Source organism: Ceratotherium simum, chromosome X (assembly GCF_057802395.1).
Source record: "Ceratotherium simum simum isolate JZ-2026a chromosome X, ASM5780239v1, whole genome shotgun sequence".
NCBI classification, from domain to species: Eukaryota; Metazoa; Chordata; class Mammalia; order Perissodactyla; family Rhinocerotidae; genus Ceratotherium; species Ceratotherium simum.
Genome location: NC_141940.1, coordinates 104574976 through 104598473, shown reverse-complemented (window position 1 = coordinate 104598473; position 23498 = coordinate 104574976). Strand labels below are relative to the sequence as shown.

At 39.1% G+C, this 23498-nt stretch overlaps 1 long non-coding RNA gene across 1 annotated transcript; it reads right to left on the bottom strand.

Annotated features, from left to right (window-relative positions):
* Positions 1–421: 421 nt before the first annotated feature.
* LOC147911973 (uncharacterized) lies at positions 422–21828 on the bottom strand. The gene is made up of 5 exons (XR_015550709.1): positions 21595–21828; positions 9792–9966; positions 8440–8724; positions 1501–1632; positions 422–1318 (listed from the first exon to the last, which is right to left on the bottom strand). It is a non-coding gene; the product is annotated as an uncharacterized LOC147911973 (long non-coding RNA).
* Positions 21829–23498: the final 1670 nt, after the last annotated feature.

Below are 23498 nucleotides of genomic sequence, written 5' to 3'. Positions count from 1 at the left end.
TACTACAACAATACCGATGCCTGATGAGCAGGTCATTATTCAAAGCCTGACATCGGCAACAATTCCAACATATGGTAAAACATCATTGACTCTCAGTAAATGGGAAAACTTCACAGCTGTGGTTTGCTTCTGCTGAAAGAGTACACTTACACACACAATTTTCCACCTGACAGATAAGAGAGAGGGAAATGCCCTGGATGTGCACAAGGTATTAAGAGAAGCTTCTGATCATCACTGGATAAAAAGGGAGATAAGACTACATAGTCGCTGCTATACAATAGGTGATAATAAACTAAAATTGGAGCACATTTTACCTTTTTGAAAAGAACTTCCACATGTATTATCATGTTTTCTAATTTGATCTAAACAACAATAACTTGAGGCAAGAAGGGAAGATATTATTATTTCTATTTTACGGCTGGATAAATTGAGGCTCACAAATGTTAAAGACTTGCCTAAGATATCACAAGTTGTAATCCCGAAGCTGAAATGTATCAGTAACCCATTGCCACACCAGTACTGTGTCACAAACAACCACAAAACCTTAGTAGCATGCAAAAACAAGCATTTATTGCCCATACATCTGGGGTTATCGACTAGGCAGCTCTATTGACCTTGGCTGGGCTCACTCACATGTCTAGGGTTTGGCTGACTGTTGGCTGATCTAGGATGGCCTTGGCTAGAACGACTGGAGAGACTCAGCTCTACACCACTGTCCTTTATCTTCCAGTTCATGAGCCTGGGCATGTCCTCTGGGCAATGGCAGAAGAACAAGATGGTGAGCAGAGACACACAGGTGCTTTCCCAAGTCTCTAATGTCCCATTAGCCAAAGCACATTACATCTTCAAACTCAGAAATCAGAATAAAAGGGAAGATAGGGGTAAAGATGTGGGCCTACTAATATTTACTACTTGGAACATCAACCTATGATTTCTGCTTTTAATCTAATCTAATCTAATCTAATCTAATCTAATCTAATCTAATCTAATCTCTTTTTACCTTCCTGATGTGTATATAGCTCCCAAACTGAAGCGCAGTTTCAGGGGAAATAGCTGGTCCTTAAAGAATGAATGTGATTTCTACTCAGATGTACTGGATGACAATTAATGTGGCCATCCTTTACTCTCTCATTCACTTAAAAATATGTATTGCCTACTGTATGCTACGTACTATGCTGAGAAGCTTGTTGTTTATAAATGAATAGGACAGTCACCTCATCTTTTTTTACAATCATATATCAAACCTTTGTGTTAAATCATATTAGTATAAAATTTCTTCTGTTTAGACTCCCCAAATTCAATATTCAGATATCAGCACCTGAAAAATAAAGGGAAAAACAGGTTGTAGCACAGTTCAGCGGTTCTGCTCAATTATCTCACACAATTCCTGCAGCAGCTGCCACATTCTTCACGGTCTCATATACCAAATGCACCTTCAATTCTTTTTCCCTCTCCTCCCCGACCTGACCCTACTCATAAAGAGAGTCAGCAGCTCTTTACCTGCTGTAACATGCCGGGAATTGCCTCAAATTCCAAAATCAGTTTCTCATATTGAATGGGTTAGGTGGAAAAAGCAGGGGCATTTCTCCCCAGGTTCACAGATAGAATGCCATAGGTATTGACATTTTAGAGCTGAAAGAGAGATAGAATCTTCTAGTTCAGGCATTTTCAAAATTCTTCTTCTTATTTTAATTGTAAAGCTATGGAATTCCCTCTTCAAATTTCCAAATGAAATTTTTGGTAGGGCCCATGACTTGGAATAGATAAAAGCAGATTTTTCTGGGTACATTGAGATTTGGGTGTTCAGTGCCCCACCTACTCAGCTTGGACCAAGCTAAACCTAATGGAAACATTCTGAAAGAAAGCAAATATGCCTTAGATAAACCGTGCCAGTTTTGAAAATCCTGTTCTTTTTCTCCTTGTTGCACTAAGAGATGCTAATATATGGCATGTATGCTACCACCCTACCTCCTGTCCTTATGTAGACATGACTAGTCAAGTATAGCACTGTTTCCTACTAACCAAGAATTCGGTATCAGAGTTCTTTGCAATATGGAACTCCAGAAATTCATTATTTATCGGTATAAATTGGAGTTTGCACTGAAGAAAAAACCTATTTGCAATCTCTATGAGAAACTTTCTATTCACACACACACACACACACACGACTATATATCTTCCTTGCACACACATTACTTGTCCTGTATTTATTACTGACGTTCCCTGGCTGTCCACTCAGGTTAACAAGCTATGAGCTCTATAGAGGTTGAACTAGGGAATTACAGTAGCTCTTAAAATCTCAACTGCCTCCCTCACCCAAGCAGAATTGGTCTTGAGAAAACATCCTGCCCACACTGCAGCAACTCTGAAAAAACAAATGCTGGTGTGTGTGTGGGTGTTTGAGGAGTCACCAAAAACCAGACCTTAGAGAGATCTTCATTAGTTTACAGTACTCAGAGGCTGACTGAGGTGACATTATTCCCCTTTTTTAGGGTACAAACCATTTTGTATGAGGAATGACATTTATATCCAAACAGTTTACAATTCTACTTTCCACCAATCCAAAAAGTGTTTTATCATTCTTTCCCTAAACTAGTCTGAATTGAGAGAGTAGAAGAGGTGAGCGGCATCTTACTGGGTTTAAGGTCTAGACATTATCCCTAAAAGATCTTTAGTTTCTCAGATCAATTTTCCCCCACCCTGCCTGTTTAGTGATAAAATATGGGCTTTGGAGTTAGTTAGACCAAGGTACATCTCTCAGCTCTGCCTCTTGCTTGCTATGTAATCAAGTATTATTTTACTGTTTTGGGGTCTCAGAAAGTCCTATTATCCCAAAGTTTCTTTGAAGAATATATATCAGTGTGGTGATTCAGTAGCCCTAAAGTCAAGAATCTGAGGTTCTAGAACCTGTCATGTGCTTTAAAGATCCTGTGAACTTCAGTGTCTTCATTTGTAAAAGAAGATTGGGTTTGATATGCCATGAGGCAGCCTTTGGAGGTGCACCAATCAGATTTTCCATCAGGAGGAAACTCACTATTCAGCTGCAATGAGTGCAGTTCCTCCTATTTGCTTTAGCTTTTGATCTGAGGCCACCAATTCCTGAGCAGCCCCAGCCAGTGACTGAGCATGGCAGGGTCACTACAGACTGCCATTTCTCCTTTAATTGGCAAACTTTGATCCAGAGTTCCCTGTTAGATTGGAGGAGATTTTGTCAGAGCTGCATTGTGGTCGCTCCCTGCCCAATGTGGTTTCCTCTCTTTCCTTTTCACAGGTGTCAGATCTGAAATGCAGTTTGAAAGCTTTCCTTGCACATTCTCTCTTCCTCTCTCCTTTATTATTCTCTGGCATTATCCTCCTTCTGATAAACCTCTTGCACTCCTAACTATATTTCAAAGTCTGCTTCCTGATTGACCCAAACGACACATGCTGTAGGGTCTATTTCAGGTCAATAATCTTTTAATAAATAAGATCATGTTAGAATTGATTCTGCTTTCTCTCACCTTTATGTTTAGCATTTTAGCAATAGACTTGGGGAGGGTGAGCGAGATGCTCAGGAAGACCAGACATCTCAGTTTGCCTGGAATAGTGCCAGTTGACACCTGTTGTCCAGATGTCCCTTCTGACCTAACATTTGCTACTATAAAAATTGTTTTGGAGACCATATATTATATGGTCTCCCTAGTGATACTGAATAACATCTACAATTCCTTCAATTTCTAAAGTTTAAAATGCTCCCATGTATTTCCAAAATAGCTCAACATATCCATCAATGCAATGCTAGTCTCATTCATCCATGTATTCATTAAATTCTGGAAATACTTATTGAGTTTAATCCAGTACAGTATTATACACTCAGGACTTGGATAAAAGACAGTATATACTTGGGTAAGATTTTAGTTCAAGTTGTTATATTTTATTGGCTAAAGACTAATTTAAAAGGTCAATTTTTCCTTGATTTTGCAGCTCACGAAGAGCATTCATAATGGCTAGTCTACCATGACAGATACTTCCTCCTGTGGGAATGACATGCTTCCTTGGGAAAATCTCTCTGGGAAGCTGCAGCCACAGGGCAGGTTGCTGACTTAAGCTAGATTGTATTCGACAGATTGAAAGCTCACAGGTGGCTGGAGTATACCAGAAAACATTTGTCTTTCTTAGTAGGAGAACTGGAAGGATTTTAGTTGGTTGTGCCGGTTTTTTCACTTATATATGTTTTAATGGTACATTTCTGAATTGCAGAAGTAATGTTACCATGATATGTACAGCTATGAATTGAAGCATTACAGATTCTTCACTTCATTCATAATTTTTAATGCAAATTCATTAAATAACTTTACTAAAAATTTGCTTCTTATAACAATTTGAGGCACTCGGGATTTTGTATGTTTCTTGTGGTTGAAGAAAACCTGCTTGAGTCTACTTCTCCACGCTTCTCAGTTTGCCCTTGCCATGGCAAAATCTAATAAGCAAGGTTAAAATGGGCCATCACAGGGAACACTCAATTTAAACACAATGGAACAATTGTTTCTGAAGTTGGTATCCACTTTGCATTCTGAGAGCTAAGTTGGATTCTATTTCAGTTGAAAAGGGGTGAAAAAATGATACATGTCAAAAGAAAAATAACCGGAAGATTGGTCACTACAAAGACTAATTACATCTCTAACTATTCCCTACATTTAAATTCTCTCTTTAAAGCACCAGATGGTTGCAACTAAGATGATTACATACTCAATTTTATTTTGTTGTTGTAGTTTATGCCATTCATTGGCCCCAGACAGCTCTGAAAGGCCACTTAGGGCACAAAACTCAGTTATTGGTGTTTATTGTATAATAGGGAGACATTTTAAGAAACTTTAATATTAGAAGATGCCATGGTTGATTATTACTTATATCTTGCAAACAGTTGCCTTAATAAATTTCCTACAAATATCACTATTATGCAGCAAGTATGAATTGCTCCACAGCATATGAGATATGAATAATGTTACATTTAATATTTTCCCCCAAGTTGACTAAAATCAGCTCCAATCCCCACCTGTAAGGCCAATATCACTCATTTTAGAGGACATCTCTTCACCTTCTTTATAAAGTCATAGTTCAGTCAGGAAAGTAGAAATCATTACAGATATTTTCAGCTGGAGGAGATTTAATACAAGGAAACAGAGGCTTCCACAACCTTTTCAGTGCTGCCTACGTCAGGGAAGCAGAAAATGCAGGGATCGGAGAGGACTGCCACTGACCACCTCAGGTGTCTGCAGGAGCCACGTGGGAGATTTCTGAAGAATGCTCAGAAGTCATTGCCAAAGCCCTGCTTGTTTCAGCCCAGCCCCTGCCTGCAGCTTCTGGAGGAGAAACAATGGCTTTCCCTTTTATTACATTGTCCAAATCTCACACAGGTCCCTTTCTGTGGCATCATATAAGCTGGAGACCTGCTGGCAAGGGGATCCTGAATATGTATTTCTAGAATTTCTTTTTCTGGGCCAAGATAGAAGGGTAGAAATGACACAGAGTCAGGATAGACAACATCTGGCACAGTATCATATCCCTGAGGGGAATAACAGCTCCACGAATAACGTCTCCCGTATTTTTAATTCTCATCATGATAGCCTATGGTTGCATGTTTTCATTGCTATTATGTGTTCCTATGACTTGTAGCTGCAGAAAGTTGACCCCCTTTACACGCCCATTTTTCTCTATGCTTGAAGACTCTGGCCCAGCTCCTTTCCCAAGTGAGAAAGATCATCCTAAGGAGGACATCCCTTTCTGAATTCTGTCCTGGCTATCCTTGGAAATTGGCCCATCTTGCAGGCTCCCTGGGCTGTGGAGTTAGGCTCCACCCTACTGACATAGTCCTCACCATCACCTACTGTACCAGATGGCACTCTGGCTTCATTCCATCCCTACCCTTCAGTGTTTTATGCACTCTGTTGCTTTCCCTATGTCCCTATCATAGAGTTACATGTAACACAGTTTTTATAAAAAAATTTTAAGCACAATGATTTGTTCTGACTGCTTTTTAGACAGTAATGCTTAATTGCATCCATGGGCCTCTAAGCCTTCTCAACATAAAGTCTGTTTTAAGATAGACTTCGGTTGTCACCCTCATGAAAACATCTCCTTGAGAGCCCTGAAACCCAAAAGCTGATTAGTTTCCAGTAGAGGAAAAGGAATCCCAGAACTTAGGGAGATAAAAGCCTGACTGGCCCCCTAGTGAGGTAAAAAGCACTTTTCATTCTTTCCCAGTCAATCTCCAGCAGCACGAGCACCATGCTGTTTCTCTGTAGGTCACCCTATCATATCGAATTTGCAATAAATCAAGCTGCCACACTTGCTAGAGGATTGTCTTTTCTTGTAGATGCTGGAGTGAAAAGCACTCCTCTCGGTAAAACATTGTGGATCGAGGGCTGTGTCTATCTTCCCAGAGCTAAACTGTCATTAAATGAGAATGGATTATTGCTCATCTCATCAAGAAGAAATCAAAGCCCAGTGATCCCCTGGAGGAGAGGAGAGACAGTGATGCTTTTAGATGCAGGTTGTCTGCGGGGAGAAGGGTGCAGGGGCTAGACGTTCTGGCCCACCTAGCAGACTAGGTTTGGAGGATGGGAAAGAACAGAAGAATTCTTAGAGTTCCTGCAGAAGAGGTGTGGTAATGGATCATGGTAGGAGCCAAAGAGAAAGGGAGGGAGAGAGAGAGTGAGTGAGCAAGTGAGCAAGCAGAAAGCAGTTGATGGGCATGAAAGATAATACTCTTAGGAGAACTGACTAAGAGGCTGAGGAGCATCCATGTAGGAAGAATTAGAACTCTGAAAGTGACATATTCCTACCTGACCGATACTGTCATACTACCTCCAGCAGGATAAGAGAAAGAAAAATAATTCAGGATCAAAAACTAGATCGATTTACAGGAGTAGGCAAGTACAAACTCTGAGACCAAGCCCAGACTTGAAGCTAGGCAGTGAAACTCATAGGGTTTAATGCAAACCTGTGGGGGTATCCTGATGGATAAAGTAACCACTGTAGTGGAGAATCATAGAACAGGCCACATGCAGAAATCTACGAAAGCCCATCCAGAAAGTCCACTAGTACAAAATAGGACTGCAACCCCTTGGCTAGGGTTTAGACTGAGGTTATAATTTCTGGGAAGATAGGACAGGCATAACCAAGGCAGAAAGCCATGCCTAGAAGCTTATAGTTCAGGGAAGGTTACTGGTTCACAGACTCATAATTTATTTACTACTAGAGGGTGCAAGATGTCCTGAAAATAAAGAAGAGTTCCAGTTATGAGAATCAGGAATAAAGTCAGAATTGAAATAACATAACTAAATATAATAACAATAATAATAATAATAATAATAGCTATCATTTATGGATGTACTACCAGGTTTCAAGAACTCTGCTATGTCTTTTTCATATATTTTTCCTTTAATCATTACAACTACTAGTGAGGTAGGTATTATTATCCAATTTAGCAGATGAAGAGACTGAGCCCCAGGGAGTTAATTATCAAAATCACATAGCTAGTCAGGGACAGAGCCATGAATTGAACTCAAGGCTCTCTAATTTCAATTATGATTCAATGATAAGCATAGAATTGAGCTTGATTTCCCTCAATCATTACAGTGACCAAGAGTACTTCCAAAGATGGCTGTAACGTTATCTCCTATTCCACATGGTTTTCTGCAATGTGACTTTGCCACTCCCCTATACAGAGGAGTCTATCTTTCCACTCCCTTGAAACTGGCATAGAATATGGCAGAAGTGATGCTGCCCCAGTTATGGATTCAGCCCTTAACTGGCCTGGCAGTTTCCACTTATCGCTTCTCAGAATGCATACTCTTGGGGTACTCCAACTCAGAACACATCCACCACGCTATGAGAAGCCTAAGGCACATGGGAACAGTCACATGTAGATGCTCCAGTTGACAGCTCCACCTACTTCCCTGCTGACAACCGGAATCAACTGCCAGTACTTAGAGTGGGTCGTCTTGGACATCAAGCCCAGTCAAGCCTTTAGATGACTCTGGCCTCACCCACCATTTATATGACTACAACCACATAAGAACTGCCTAGTTGAGCCCAGAAACATGAGAACTAATAATATATTATTCTTTCAAACCACTAAGATTTGGAATAGTTTGTTATGCAGCAGAAGATGAGAATACCGCACAAGGTAAAATGTGGTCCTAGCTATTGAACTGACACTGAGCCTGGACATGAGGGTTAGGTAGGTGTAGGTGTAGGGGGAGAAGGGAGACAGAAAACTAACTATATAACACATTACTCTCAAGTTTGAGGTAAAGGATGGGTAAGATGATTGAGTAACATGAAATTTTGTACCTGTTACTTAGCTCAGCTGTATTTGTTGTGTTAGTTTTCTATGTTACATAAAAAATTACTATGAACTTAGTAGCTTAAAACAGCACAAATTTGTTATCTTACAGTTTCCATGGGACAGGCATCTGGCCACGACTTGATTGGATCCTCTGTTGAGGGTCTCACAAGGCTTTAATCATGATATGGACCAGACTATATTCTCATCTGGACCTCGGGGTCTTTTTCCTAGCTCACATGGCTGTTGGCAGAATTCAGCTCCTTGTGGCTGTAGGACTGTGGCCTTCAGGTCCTAAAGGCCACCTGCAGTTCCCTGCCACACGGCTCTTTCCACAGGTAGTTCACATCCCAGGCACTTGCTTCTTCAAGGCCAGTAGGAGAGTCTACTATATGCTAGCAAGACAGAAATATATATATTTAAAAAACATATTTTAAAATATATAAATATATAACATAATCATGGGAGTGGCATCCCCTCACCTTTGCCATATTCTGTTTGTTAGAAGCAAGTTACAGAGTCTGTTCATACTACTCAAGGGGAGGAGAATATTCAGGATATGACCATTGAGATGACCTGAGGATATCTCCCCAACACTTTCTCTTCCTTAATTTATTCTGTGTTCAATATCCATTCATCCATCCATCCATTCATTCTCTAAGCATGCTCCCTTAGAACCTTGGCATTTACTTTCCCCTCTACCTGGAACACTTCCCCATACATTTGCACACCTCACCCTCTGCCTTCCTTTGGGTTTCTGTTCAAATGCCACCTCATTAGTGAGGGATTCCCTAGACGAGCCTGTCTAAAACAGCCAGTCTTGGGCCCTAGCATTCACTATCTCCCTTATCCTGCTTTATTTTTCTCAATAACTCTGAAGAACATTTGATATATATATTTACTTCTTTGTTTATTGTCTGTCTCTCCCACCACATTTTAAGCTCTGTAAGAGCAGAGACTTCGTTTTATTCACTGTTGAAACCTCAAAACCTAAAACAGTGCCTAGACATAGCTGGAACTCAATAAATATTTGTTGAATGAGTGAATGAATGGATAAACAAATAAACATTTATTGAGCACCTACCATGTGTAAAGGATGGTGCCAATTTCTTTGGGGACCTGAATAGTTCCAGCTGTGAAAGAAAGAGTTTTCTAGGACAGTACAGAAACTTGAGCCTGAGAATGAAGATTTTGGAGTAAAAAGACATTTTAAAATCAAATTCAATCTGGAGCAACTTAAAGGAGGCATCAGAATTTTTTTACAAATCCTAGAGAAAGCACAAATTAAAACTGAGCCAGCTTGAGTTAGAGTTTAAATGAAGACAAGCACTCAGAAAATTAACTGTCTCAAAACAAAGATGGAGAACAAATCATTTCAAGAGCAGTGGTTTCAAGGTTCACTTTTCCCAGAGGCTGACAGCTGTAAAAAGACCACTAATTTTGGCAGTATTAAGTACTTTACCTGAAGGCTGGTGTAGTATGCTAGTTTTAATTGTTCCAGTGGATAAGCTACCTTCATGTAGACAATGCTTGATGGGTCCTGGATCATCTTGAGATGTATTCTAGAGCCATATTGCAGGTGTGAATATTCTACCAGTGAGAGGACACTGAAAAGCCTGATTTCCAGATGCTGAGCCCTGTTGAAAAGAACATATGAAGGTGCAACTTACAAGCAAATATTGAAGCCAAAGCAACAGTAGCTAAGAGGAAGAACATTTCTGGGAAATAGGAGAGTGTGCAAAGACAGAAAAAAATTAGCTCTTAAAGCTGGACTTGGCAAGGAGAAGTGAGGATGCAAGTGACAGTGATGGTATAGTTCAATCATTAATCATAAATAAAAGAAAAACCAATCACAATATGTGAAGAAATGAGTTGGTTCACTTATGTTTCCAGTATTTTTTTGTGATGCTGGAGATCATGCCCAAACTATAAGAGTACCCATGGAGCAAATATCCAGAGCAGCACGAATAGGACTAGGTAGCCACAGCAACTCCCTTCTTATCTAAGGAAAAGCATGAAGCCAATTTCAAAGTGTGAAATCACACTTTGGTTTTCAGCTAATCGCCTAGCTTCCACCACCCCTACAAAAAGGATTTGTAGCCAAATGGGTACACCCAGGAGCATGGCATCTGGGTGCCAAAGCTTTGTATGTTGCAATTAGCTGTTAAATGATCATAGATTGGGAGTAATTGGTATCTTTTTGGTATCTCTGCAAAATGTAATATGTTAGCAACTTGGAAATGCTAAATATTAAAGTAATGATGCCAGTAAAAGTGACATTTGGTTAGCTTGGAATCTCCGAGTTATAAAAAGAAGAAAAAATGGATCATTGAAGGTATTTTTTCACATAGACAATAGATCAGCAGTTCCTTTACTTGCCTGTACATCAAATTTGCCAAACACTTAAGTTACAGATTCCTGGGTCCTACCTCTTAGAGTTTCTGGATTGATAGGCCTGAGATTCAGAATTTATTTTTTAATCCCAAGTGATTCTGATGGCCATTTTTGAGAACCTTGGAAATAGATGACTTGAAGGAGGCCTACAGTTTATAAAAATAAAGGACTAAAAGATAGACGTTTAAGAAACAAAATGTGAATTGAAGATCTTAGAAGGTAGATTCTGGTTTAACACAAGGAGGAACCCTCTAAAATTAGAGTTGAGAAGGCCAGTGAAAAATCAAGCATGATGATCAATGGAGTGATAGGTGTGGGGGCCAGATTGTTGTTCCATATATAGACTTATCCAGTGGAATAGTGGTTTCTGGGAGCAATGAGTATTTTTTTGTCACTGGATTTCACCAAGAACTAGGAGAACAATTTTATCAACAGAGCATTTACCCTTTAACCCACTCCAACTCACTTTCTGCCTCCACTCTTCTGGTAACCCTGCCCTTATTATGTCACTAATACCCTCTATATTGCCAAATCAAAAAAATACTTTTAACGTTCATTGAGTGCTTACTGTTTACTAAGTACTGTTCCATGCAATTACATGTTGCGTTCAATTCTTGCAAAAACCCTGTGAAGTAGGTAATATTCTTATCTAATTTTACACACATAGAATCTGAGGCACAGTGAGGATAAATTATTTTCTCAAGGTCACATGACTAGTAAGGAGTACAATTGCTATATGATTCCCAGAAGCCAAATTCTAGAGCCAGAACTTATAAATAATTCACCACACAACCTCTCTTACCAGTCCTCAGTGCAACATTTGGCATGACTCACCTCTCTCTCTAAAATACTCTTTGCTTCTATGACACCACAACTTCAAAGTCTTCCCCTTACTTTTCTATGACTCATTCCTTTTTTCCCTTACTAGCTTCCCCCACCCAGGCAAAGCAATGGCTTTATTGTGTCTCTTGTCACCATTCCACACTCTCTGTAGATATTCTCATCCATTCTATGGATTTTCAATGCCATCTATATACATAGGGCTAAGAAATTTATACCTCTAGTCCAGGCCACTTTTATGAGATTTTATAAGTGTATTTGAAATCCTTACATCAATACCTCATAGGCAGCTCACAATTAAGCTGTTAAAAACAGAACTCTTGATTTCCAACCTCTCTTCTAGAAAATGAGATGAGGAAGAACTTCAGAGTCATCCTTGGCACCCTTCTCTCCCAGCATACCTCCATTCAACCCATTACCAAGTCTGGTCCATTCTACTTCCACAATGTTTGGAATCTGTTCACATCTTTCTAATCCATTGCCACTATTCTGGCACAAGACTATCTCTCATTAGACTATTGCAAGAACAAATTTATTAGCTCTTTGCTTAGACTCTTGTTCTCTCCAAAGTGAGTGGACTGCCTTACAGAAAAGTTAGTTTTGGATGTTGTCCTCCTCTCCTTCCAGAATTAGGCTGAGGATGATTGTTTTTTCATAAACATCATTTTTTATTATTGTGTAACATTCCATCTTGTATGTAATTTAACTATTTTCCTATTACAGATCATTTAAGCTACTCCTCCTTTTCAAAAAATTTATAGAGTTTATTTTTAGAGCAGTTTTAGATTGACAGAAAAATTGAGCAAGAAATCAGAGCTCACATCTACTCCCCCTTCCCTCTCCCCACACAGTTTCCCCTATTATTAACATCTTGCATTAGTGTGGTACACTTATTATAACTGATGGACCCATACTGATACATTATTATTAACTAAAGTCCACTGTTTACATTAGGGTTCACTGTTTGTGTTCTACACTCCTATGGGTTTTGACAAATGCGTAACGTCATGTATTCACAACTACAGTATCATACATCACAGTTTCATTGCCCATAAATCCCCTGTGCTTCACCGGTTATCCCCCTCTCCCCCTGAACCTTTTGGCCACCAACCAGTGATCTTTTTACTCTCTCCTTGTCTTCTCGCCAAGCCTGCGTCTTTACCCCCTCCACAAACACACTAACCCTCCAGCACCATCACAAGAACTAATATCTCCAAACACAGACTTTGGAGAAAGATGGAGCTGGCTACATTTCTTTCTCCCTCATAGAATTTTAGAGCTTTAAGGAATCTTAGAGATTATTTAATGTAATGATTTTTGTCCTTTAATATTTTTTGTACCATTTATTATTCTATTTTTTTGACTGGAGATGGGAGAAGGTAGGAGACTGAACCAACGTGGTATTTTAGTTTGTAAGTACAAAAAGTGAACAGAATTATAAACTACAGAGCTGGAGGTAACAAGCCAGCTTAGTGTAGACCTGTAAATCAGATATCTTCTGGCGCTTCTTGGACCAGCTGCATGTTGGCCTGTGATTTCAGCAGGCCCAGGTCCATGCATATTTGCAGTGGAGAAGAATTAGAGGGCAAAAGCTCAGTAAATATTAGTGTGATGGTTAATTTTATGTATCAACGTGACTGGGCTATGGTGCCAGATATTTGGTCAAACATTATTCTGTATATTTCTGTGAAGGTGATTTTGGATGAGATTAACATTTAAATTGATGGATTTTGAGAAAAACAGATTGCCTTCCCTGATGTGGATGGGTCTCATCCAATCAGTTGAATGCCTGAATAGAACAAAAGGCTCATCTAGCCTGAGCAAGAAGTAATTCTGTCAGCAGATGGCCTTCTGACTTGAACTACAACATAGGCTCTTCCTTGGCTCTCCAGCCTGATGGCTCACCCTGCAGATTTTTGGACTTGCCAGCCTCCATAACCGTGTGAGCCAACTCCTTAAAATGTCTCTCTGTCTCTCACTCTCACTCTTTCTATGTGTATTTTGGATTCTCTGGTGAACCCTGACTAATACACATGGCTAGAAGTTAATGGGAAACACTGAGTCATATTTTTGGTAGACAGGATTTGAGGGCATGTGAATTCTTGGTAGTTGTTATTAAAAACCTACTTTCTACTTGGACTATTTCTGGTTCCCACTGTGAAGTCAAAATATGGAGAGTGAAGAGAATGGGAGGCATGTAGGAGGATAGGGGTGGGTGAGTATTACCGCCTTAGCCTCCTAACTTCCAAATGAATATAACTCCCTTGATAATATATTTCCCCATGGCAGACAGTGGCTTTCAAGGTAATTACATAGACTTCATGGCTCCTCAAAGTAATATGATTAATACTCCTGTGGTATGGGTAATGATGATGCATCTTCCTCAGAAAAGGATTTTTAAAAATCAGGTCTGATGCATGGTTTCTCTCTTGTATACCTTCTTATCTCCTCAGCTTATACAAGGCTACAGTATGAGACTAAAAGAAGTAGAAAACTATCGTTAACTCTTTCCTTCACTGTTTTCAGTGCTCCAGAAAGGTGACATATTTTCTCGTTGACTTCTCGCCTTACAGGAAAGATATTAGCAAGGATTTTTCAAAGGAAACTTCAAAAGAATCACATACAGAATTCTAAGACTAGGAAGAAATGGGGCTGCTTTCATGTGTTAAGACAGATGGTAGAATTCATCAAAAAGGCAGCAATAATTGTGTATGGATTTTATTAGGCAATATTCATTTATTCAACAAATACTTGGAGATGCTTTACTGTGTGAAAGGTCATGTGATTCAGGACCTGTTTACAATGACTAGTAAGACATTGTCCCTAATTTCAGGAAGTTCATCATTTAGAAGAAAAGCAGTCAGGCAATCAATTACCTATAATACAATATGATATACATTATAGCATTACCTCAGGGGCATGAGAAGAAACCTGTGAGGAAAAAACATTCAAGAGTTCTTACAGGCTGAGTAAAAGTATGAATGGGTAGCATGAGACAAACCCCCCTGATGAATTCAGTTTTAAAAAATTCACTCTTATAGTAAAGATGTATTATTTTCAAAAGCAGCCTTTTGGGAACAATTAATATTAAGTTCATGTTGTTTGAACTTTCTTGAGTTTTAAAGTTGGAGTAGTGTCATGTCTTAGTTTTTAATCTTTCCAGAAGATTATAGAAAACAAAATAGTAAAGATGTGCATATATGTGAGAGAACTGTTAGATGAGATGAATTGTTTCTTTTTTAAAAAATATTAAATTCTTAAATTTTAAATGATGCTAAATAAATTTATGAAAAAATGAAGACTGGTTGTTTAAATGTTCGTAAGAAGATTTCAAATAGATGTATAGTCTTCAGAGTCTTGTGAGAAATGGAAAATCATGCTTGTCTGGATGAGGTATGCTTTGGTGCTGGTTTAATAGGGTTTTATGACTAATTTTAGAAACAAAGTATATTCTATTATTTATTTATTTATTATTTTTTTTTTTGTAGTTAAGCACAGATTATTTTTTTATTTTTTTATTTTTAGGATTTTATTTTACTATTTTTATTTTATTTTTTTAATTTTTGTTTATTGCAGTAACATTGGTTTATAACATTGTAAAATTTCAGGTGTACATCATTGTACTTCTATTTCTGCATAGATTACATCATGTTCACCACCAAAATACTAATTACAACCCATCACCACACACATGGACCAAATTATCCCTTTCACCCTCCTCCCTCCCCTTCCCTCTGGTAACCAACAATCCAATCTCTGTCCCTATGTGTTTGTTTATTGTTGTTATTATCTACTACTTAATGAAGGAAATCATGCGGTATTTGACCTTCTCCCTCTGACTTATTTCACTTTGCATTATACCCTCAATGTCCATCCATGATGTCACAAATGGCTGGATTTCATCGTTTCTTATGGCTGAGTAGTATTCCATTGTGTATATATACCACAGCTTCTTTATCCATTCATCCCTTGATGGGCACTTAGGTTGCTTCCAAGTCTTGGCTATTGTGAATAACGCTGCAATGAACACATGGGTGCATGTACCTTTACAAATTGGTGTTTTCAAGTTCTTTGGATAAATACCCAGCAGTGGGATGGCTGGATCATATGGCAGTTCTATCCTTGATTTTTTGAGGAATCTCCATACTGTTTTCCATAGTGGCTGCACCAGTTTGCACTCCCACCAGCAGTGTATGAGAGTTCCCTTCTCTCCACATCCTCTCCAACACATGTTGTTTCCTGTCTTGTTAATTATAGCCATTCTGACGGGCGTGAGGTGATATCTCATTGTAGTTTTGATTTGCATTTCCCTGATAGTTAATGATTTTGAACATCTTTTCATGTGTCTGTTGGCCATCTGTATATCTTCTTTGGAGAAATGTCTGTTCAGGTCCTTTGCCCATTTTTTAATTGGGTTGGTAGTTTTTTTGTTGGTAAGATGCATGAGTTCTTTATATATTTTGGAGATTAAGCCCTTATCAGAAGTATGGTTTGCAAATATCTTCTCCCAATTGTTAGGTTGTCTTTTCGTTTTGTTGATGGTTTCCTTTGCTGTGCAGAAGCTTTTTAGTTTGATGTAGTCCCATTTGTTTATTTTTTCTATTGTTTCTCTTGCCCGGTCAGACGTGGTGTTTGAGAAGATGTTGCTAAGACTGATGTCGAAGAGCGTACTGCCTGTGTTTTCTTCTAGAAGTTTCACAGTTTCAGGTCTTACATTCAAGTCTTTAATCCATTTGGAGATATTTTTTGTGTATGGTGTAAGGTAAGGGTCTACTTTCATTTTTTTGCATGTGGCTATCCAGTTTTCCCAACACCATTTGTTGAAGAGACTTTCTTTTCCCCATTGTATGTTCTCGGCTCCTTTGTCAAAGATTAGCTGTCCATAGATGTGTGGGTTTATTTCTGGGCTTTCAATTCTATTCCATTGATCTGTGTGTCTGTTTTTGTGCCAGTACCATGCTGTTTTGGTTACTACAGCTTTGTAGTATATTTTGAAATCAGGGAGTGTGATACCTCCAGCTTTGTTCTTTTTTCTCAGGATTCCTTTACCTATTCGGGGTCTTTTGTTGTTCCATATAAATTTTAGGATTCTTTGTTCTATTTCTGTGAAAAATGTTGTTGGAACTTTGATAGGGATTGCATTGAATCTATAGATGGCTTTAGGAAGTATGGACATCTTAACTATGTTAATTCTTCCAATCCAAGAGCACGGAATATCTTTCCATTTCTTTGTTTCTTCTTCAATTTCTTTCAGAAATGTTTTATAGTTTTCGATGTACAGATCTTTCACCTCTTTGGTTAAGTTTATTCCTAGGTATTTTATTCTTTTTGTTGCAATTGTAAATGGGATGGTATTCTTAATTTCTCTTTCTGCTACTTCATTGTTAGTGTACAGAAATGCAACTGATTTTTGTATGTTGATTTTGTATCCTGCAACTTTACCCTATTCGTTCATTACTTCTAAAAGTTTTCTGGTGGATTCTTTAGGGTTTTCTATATATAAAATCATGTCATCTGCAAATAGTGACAGTTTTACTTCTTCCTTTCCAATTTGGATCCCTTTTATTTCTTTCTCTTGCCTGATTGCTCTGGCTAGGACTTCCAGTACTATGTTAAATAGGAGTGGTGACAGTGGGCATCCTTGTCTGGTTCCTGTTCTTAGAGGGATGGCTTTCAGTTTTTCACCATTGAGGATGATATTAGCTGTGGGTTTCTCATATATGGTCTTTATTATGTTGAGGTACTTTCCTTCTATACCCATTTTATTCAGAGTTTTTATCATAAATGGATGCTGTATCTTGTCAAATGCTTTCTCTGCATCTATTGAGATGATCATGTGATTTTTATTCTTCATTTTATTAATGTGGTGTATTACGTTGATTGATTTGCGAATGTTAAACCATCCCTGCATCCCTGGAATAAATCCCACTTGATCATGGTGTATAATCTTTTAACGTATTGTTGTATGCGATTTGCTAGTATTTTATTGAGGATTTTTGCATCGATGCTCATCAGTGATATTGGCCTGTAATTTTCTTTTTTGTGTTGTCCTTGTCTGGTTTTGGTATCAGGGTAATGTCAGCTTCGTAGAATGAGTTAGGAGCTTCCCCTACTCAATTTTTTGGAAGAGTTTGAGAAGGATAGGTATTAAGTCTTCTTTGAATGTTTGGTAGAATTCACCAGGGAAGCCGTCTGGTCCTGGACTTTTATTTTTGGGGAGGTTTGTGATTACTGTTTCGATCTCCTTACTGGTGATTGGTCTATTCAAATTCTCTACTTCTTCTTGGTCCAGTTTTGGAAGGTTGTATGATTCTAAGAATTTATCCATTTCTTCCAGATTGTCGAATTGGTTGGCATATAGCTTTTCATAGTATTCTCTTATAATCTTTTGTATTTCTGAGGTGTCTGTTGTAACCTCTCCTCTTTCATTTCTGATTTTACTTATTTGTGCCTTCTCTTTTTTTCTTGGTGAGTCTAGCTAAAGGTTTGTCTATTTTGTTGATCTTTTCAAAGAAGAAGCTCTTGGTTTTATTAATTTTTTCTATTGTTTTTTGGTCTCTATTTCATTTATTTCTGCTCTGATTTTTATTATTTCCCTTCTTCTACTGATTTTGGGCTTTGTTTGTTCTTCTTTTTCCAGTTCCTTCAGGTGCATTGTTAAATTGTTTATTTGAGATTTTTCTTGTTTGTTGAGATAGGCCTGTATCGCTATAAACTTCCCTCTTAGAACTGCTTTTGCTGTATCCCATAAATTCTGGCATGTCGTATTTTCATTTTCATTTGTCTCCAGGTATTTTTTGATTTCTTCTTTGATTTCTTCGTTAACGCAGTCGTTGTTCAGTAGCATTTTGTTTAATCTCCATGTATTTGTGGCTTTTCTGATTTTCTTCCTATAGTTGATTTCTAGTTTCATACCATTGTGGTCAGAAAAGATGCTTGGTATTATTTCAATCTTCTTAAATTTATGGAGACTTATTTTGTGGCCTAATATGTGATCAATCCTGGAGAATGTTCCATGTGCCTTTGAAAAGAACGTGTATTCTTCAGTTTTTGGATGGAATGCTCTGTATATATCTACTAGGTCCATCTGTTCTAGTGTGTCGTTTAAGGCCAATGTTTCCTTATTGATCTTCTGTTTGGATGATCTATCCGTTGGTGTAAGTGGAGTGTTAAAGGCCCCTACTATTATTGTGTTACTGTCTACTTCTGTTTTTATGTCTGTTAATAATTGCTTTATATATTTAGGTGCACCTACATTGGGTGTGTAGATATTTACAAGTGTTATATCCTCTTGTTGGATTGTTCCCTTGATCATTATGTAATGCCCTTCTTTGTCTCTTTTTACAGTTTTTGTTTTAAAGTCTATTTTGTCTGATATGAGTACTGCTACCCCAGCTTTCTTTTCATTGCCATTTGCGTGAAGTATCTTTTTCCATCCCTTCACTTTCAGTTTGTGAGTGTCTTTAGGTCTGAAGTGTGTCTCTTGTATGCAGCATATATATGGGTCTTGTTTTTTTATCCAGTCAGCCACCCTATGCCTTTTAATTGGAGCATTTAGTCCATTGACGTTTAAAGTAGCTATTGATAAGTATTTACTTACTGCCATTTTTCAACTTTTTTTTTTCTCACTGTTTTAGTAGTCCTTCTCTGTTCCTTTCTTCTTCTATACAGAATTGATGGTCACTTTAGTTTGACCTCTGTCTGAAAGCTGTACTCTTTAACTCCCCTCCTCCCTCATGTTTTTGATATCATATCTAACCTCTTTGTTGTGCATTTGTATCCATTACATTCTAATCATGGAAACAGATAATTTTTCCTATTTGTGGTCTTTTCTTTTTCCCTTAAATCAGTCCCTTTAACATTTCTTGTAGCACTGGTTTCTTGGTGACAAACTCCTTTAATTTTTGCTTATCTGGGAAAATTTTGATCTCTCCTTCCATTTTGAATGATAACCTTGCTGGGTAGAGTATTCTTGGCTTTAAGTTTTTTCCTTTTAGCACTTTAAATATATCGTGCCATTCTCTTCTAGCCTGTAAGGTTTCTGCAGAGAAGTCAGCTGATAGCCTTATGGGGTTTCCTTTGTATGTAACTTGACATTCTCTTGCGGCTTTCAGGATTCTCTCTTTATCTTTAATTCTGGACATTTTGATTATGATGTGTCTTGGTGTGGGCCTCTTTGGGTTTATCTTGTTTGGGGCTCTCTGTGCTTCCTGTACCTGGATGTCTGTTTCCTTCCTTAGGTTAGGGAAGTTTTCATCTATTATTTCTTGAAATAGATTCTCTGACCCCTTGTCTCGCTCTTCTCCTTCTGGGACACCTATAACACGGATGTTAGTGCGCTTGATGTTGTCCCAGAGGTCCCTTAGACTGTCCTCAGTCTTTTTAATTCTTTTCTCTTTTACCTGTTCACTTCGGGTAATTTCTTCTAGTCTTTCGTCCAGCTCACAGATCCGTTCTTCTGTATCCTCTACTCTGCTTTTGAGTCCCTCTAATGAATTTTTCATTTCCAGTATTGTATTCTTCATTTCTGATTGGTTCTTTTTTATATCTTCCATTTCTTTGTTGACATTCTCACTGAGTTCATCTATTCTTCTCCCCAGATCAGTGAGCATCCTTAACACTCTTAGTTTGAACTCTCTGTCGGGAAGGTTGCTCATTTCTGTTTCACTTAGTTCCTTTTCTGGGTTTTTGTCCTGTTCCCTTACTTGGAATGTATTCTTTTGCCTCTTCATTTTGCCTCTTTCCCTGTGCTTGTGTCTACGTATTAGGTAGGTCAGCTATGTCTCCTGCTCTTGGATAGGTGACCTTATGTAAGTGATGGCTTAGGAGGCTTCCAGTGTGCTTCCCTCAGTTCTCAATGTTCCAGGGGTGACCCCTATGTGGGCTACGTTTATTCTTCTGCTGTGGCCTGTTTGCTCTCCCTGTAGGCGCCCAGGGAGGCTGAGTTAGGCTCCTGGCCAGCTGTTGTAATGTTCAGCTGCTTGTAGTTGTCGTGGGCCCTTCAGTCTCTTTATCAGGTGTGGGGATCCCCAGCACAGTTGGCTGCAAGTTCTAATACCACATTTGTGTTGCAGTATTTCTTTTAAGTGAGTAGGCCCCCACCGTGGCAAGTTGTTAGGCTCAGGGCCTTACAATTGCTGTAAGCCTCTAGCCTATTAGGTCTCTTGTCAGCTCTCTGAGGATTGCAGCTGGGTGGGGCTGGCCTCAGGCACAGGAGAACCCAATTGTTTCAGGTTTTGGAAGGTGGAGCAAACCTCCTATGTGGGTCTTTGAGAAGTACAAGTCTTCTGCGGCTGAGAAGCCCTGCCGCCCACAGGTCCACACACACAGTCAACACAGTCCTGCCCCGTGTGAGTGCCCCGACCTCTCCAAGCGGACCCAGTCTCTCCATGGCGGGAGCCCCACACACTTCACCACCACCCCACACTCTCCACCCGCTCCTTGTGCACACCCTGCCCCGCTCAAGTCGGCTCAGTTGCCAGGCTGCAGAGAATCCAGTCACCAATCTATGCAGGCCCACACGTTGCCTGAGGGCTTGTTGTTGGGTGGGGCCAGTCTCTAGGGTGGGCTGCCTGCCCTGGCTGAGCTGGATTAGATCAGTGCTCTAGCGGGTGGGGCAGACCCTGGGCTAGCAGGCCTCAGGGAGAACTCCAATGGTGTCTGTGTCAGCACATCCACATCGGGCCACAACAATGGCCGCCGCCAATGTCCCAGTCCCTGGAGAGGTCTCACCCCTCACCGAGATGCACTCAGGGCCTATTAGGTGAGTCTCTTGTCACCAAAGCACTGTACACCTTTCGTTCTGGTGACTTTAGGGTGCTTCCTGAAACGGGTGAGTTTACGCGTGGGCCCTTTAAGAGCCAGTTTTAGTTTCTTTGTGAACCGGGTTTCTGGGGGTGCTCCCCAGTGTTTTAGCAGCAGGCACAGTCAGATATTATGCCGCTGGTCTCGATTGTGCTGGGTCCACAAAATGCCCCCAGCAGGGGCGCTCCCGGGCTCAGGACCCCGTGCCTCCAAGGGAGGCTGTGTACCTGTGAGCTGCTCCCGGCGGCCGTGATGCTGGCGGCTTGTGAAGGCGGCGTTTTTCCTCTCCAGAAGGGAGTCTCTGCCTCTTCCACCTCAGTTAGGAATGTCCGTTGTTGCAGGAGTTCCTCTCATCCAGTTTTCAGTTCTGTCTCAGGGGTAATTTTTCCACGAGTAGTTGTAAATTGGCTGTGTCCACGGGAGGAGGTGAGTTCCGAGTCTGCTTACGCCGCCATCTTGACTCCTCTCCCCTATTCTATTATTTAATCTAGTGACATATCACATTTCAAGAGAAAACGTAATATGGGATAGCTCAGTTTCTGAAACAATGTAAAATTCTTTCAGCAAAACCAAAAAGAAATCATTTCCATTGATCCAAGGCATCTACAGATTACAGAAAGAAATTAAAAAGCAAAAATATTAAGTATCCTATTTTCCTTTAATTGAGTTTGTCTGTATTTCTTTTCTCTCACTTATATGTCCATAAAAAGTCTCTGAAAACTTTTAAGTCTCTGAAAATTTTTGAGGATAAAAAGGACACAATTGCTCTCTCTTTTCTGTACTGCACTGCAGGAAGCTACTGTCTGTGCTAATGGGACTGCAACGAAAGCATATGTATCCCTATGAAATTAAAGTGATTGGACATTGTTCTACCAGGATTAAAATTTTGTTTTTAAAAAGAATGTGGATATGGTAGATATGTGCATTCATTATTTTATCTTAAAGTGTAACAAATTACATAAATTAACTTCACGCTGAGAAGTAGAGATATTACTCAATTGTACGAAACCTCATCCTGGATGAGAATTACTGTACAATTGCCTCTGTGTTTTGAATGAGGCACTTCAGTGTGAATAAAAAGATACACATATTGCATTCTAGAAAGGAAAATAACGCTTCACATACGGAATACTCATGCTATCATTTTTCTGTTATTTTATGTAATTCAAAAGTGGCACGAGTGCAGACTGGAGAACTTTGTGCAAATCATAAGTCTTCATTTTCAAAACAATACACTTAACAATTGCATTAGCAGTAAAGAGGCTTCTTCTGAGCTATTGTTCATGACGACTGTGTCTCAATCTGGAATTTGAAAGGACTCTAATATCAGCAGTCTGTGAACAACATGAAAATCACCACCTAAGTCTATTGCAGGCACATTTTTTTTTCCTTTTCATAAGACCCTGAATGAAGACTTGAAAAGTAATAAGAGAAATAAGCTTTTGAAATATATTTGTCAAGCACTGGACTATATGCAACAACGTGAAGGGAATAAGCCAATTCTAAAGATACAGGCAAGTTGACATTGTGAATATAAAACATGAACTCGAACACTCATGCTTTCTTTTCTAAGGCTGAAAAATGTCCCTTTACTGGAGTTGCATTCTTGGTCATACAGGTAAATAGGGTTGGGTGACTGAAGTTTTGTAGGATTTTAAAAAAACCAAACTTACCTTTTAAAATTATAGGTAAGGCTTCAATAAGCTCTATCCACCTTAATAGAAAACAATAACCATCTTTTAATAATTATACCATGAAAAATACAATGAAATGAATGAAATATCATAAATAACGTGGAATTCCAAAAGTGGGAAAAATTGTATAGTGGCAATGCTTTTTCATAGGCCTAAAGGAAGAAAATAAAGAGAAGAGAGAACAAAGAAGTGGAGACTTTTTAAAATAACTTCTATGCATCTTCTGAGTACCCCAATGCTGAATGAACAGACGTGGGCATACGGATCAGACAAGCAGATTTGTCAGAATAGAATGTATAGCTTCTGAAAGGGTGACCTGAGGCTAGAACAAATTGCTCCTCCTGAAGTCCTATCTCCAAATACAAAATTTTTCTTTTGAGAACCCTGCAAGAAATCCATGTGTAAAATGTTTGAATGCTTTACATTTTGCAATGACT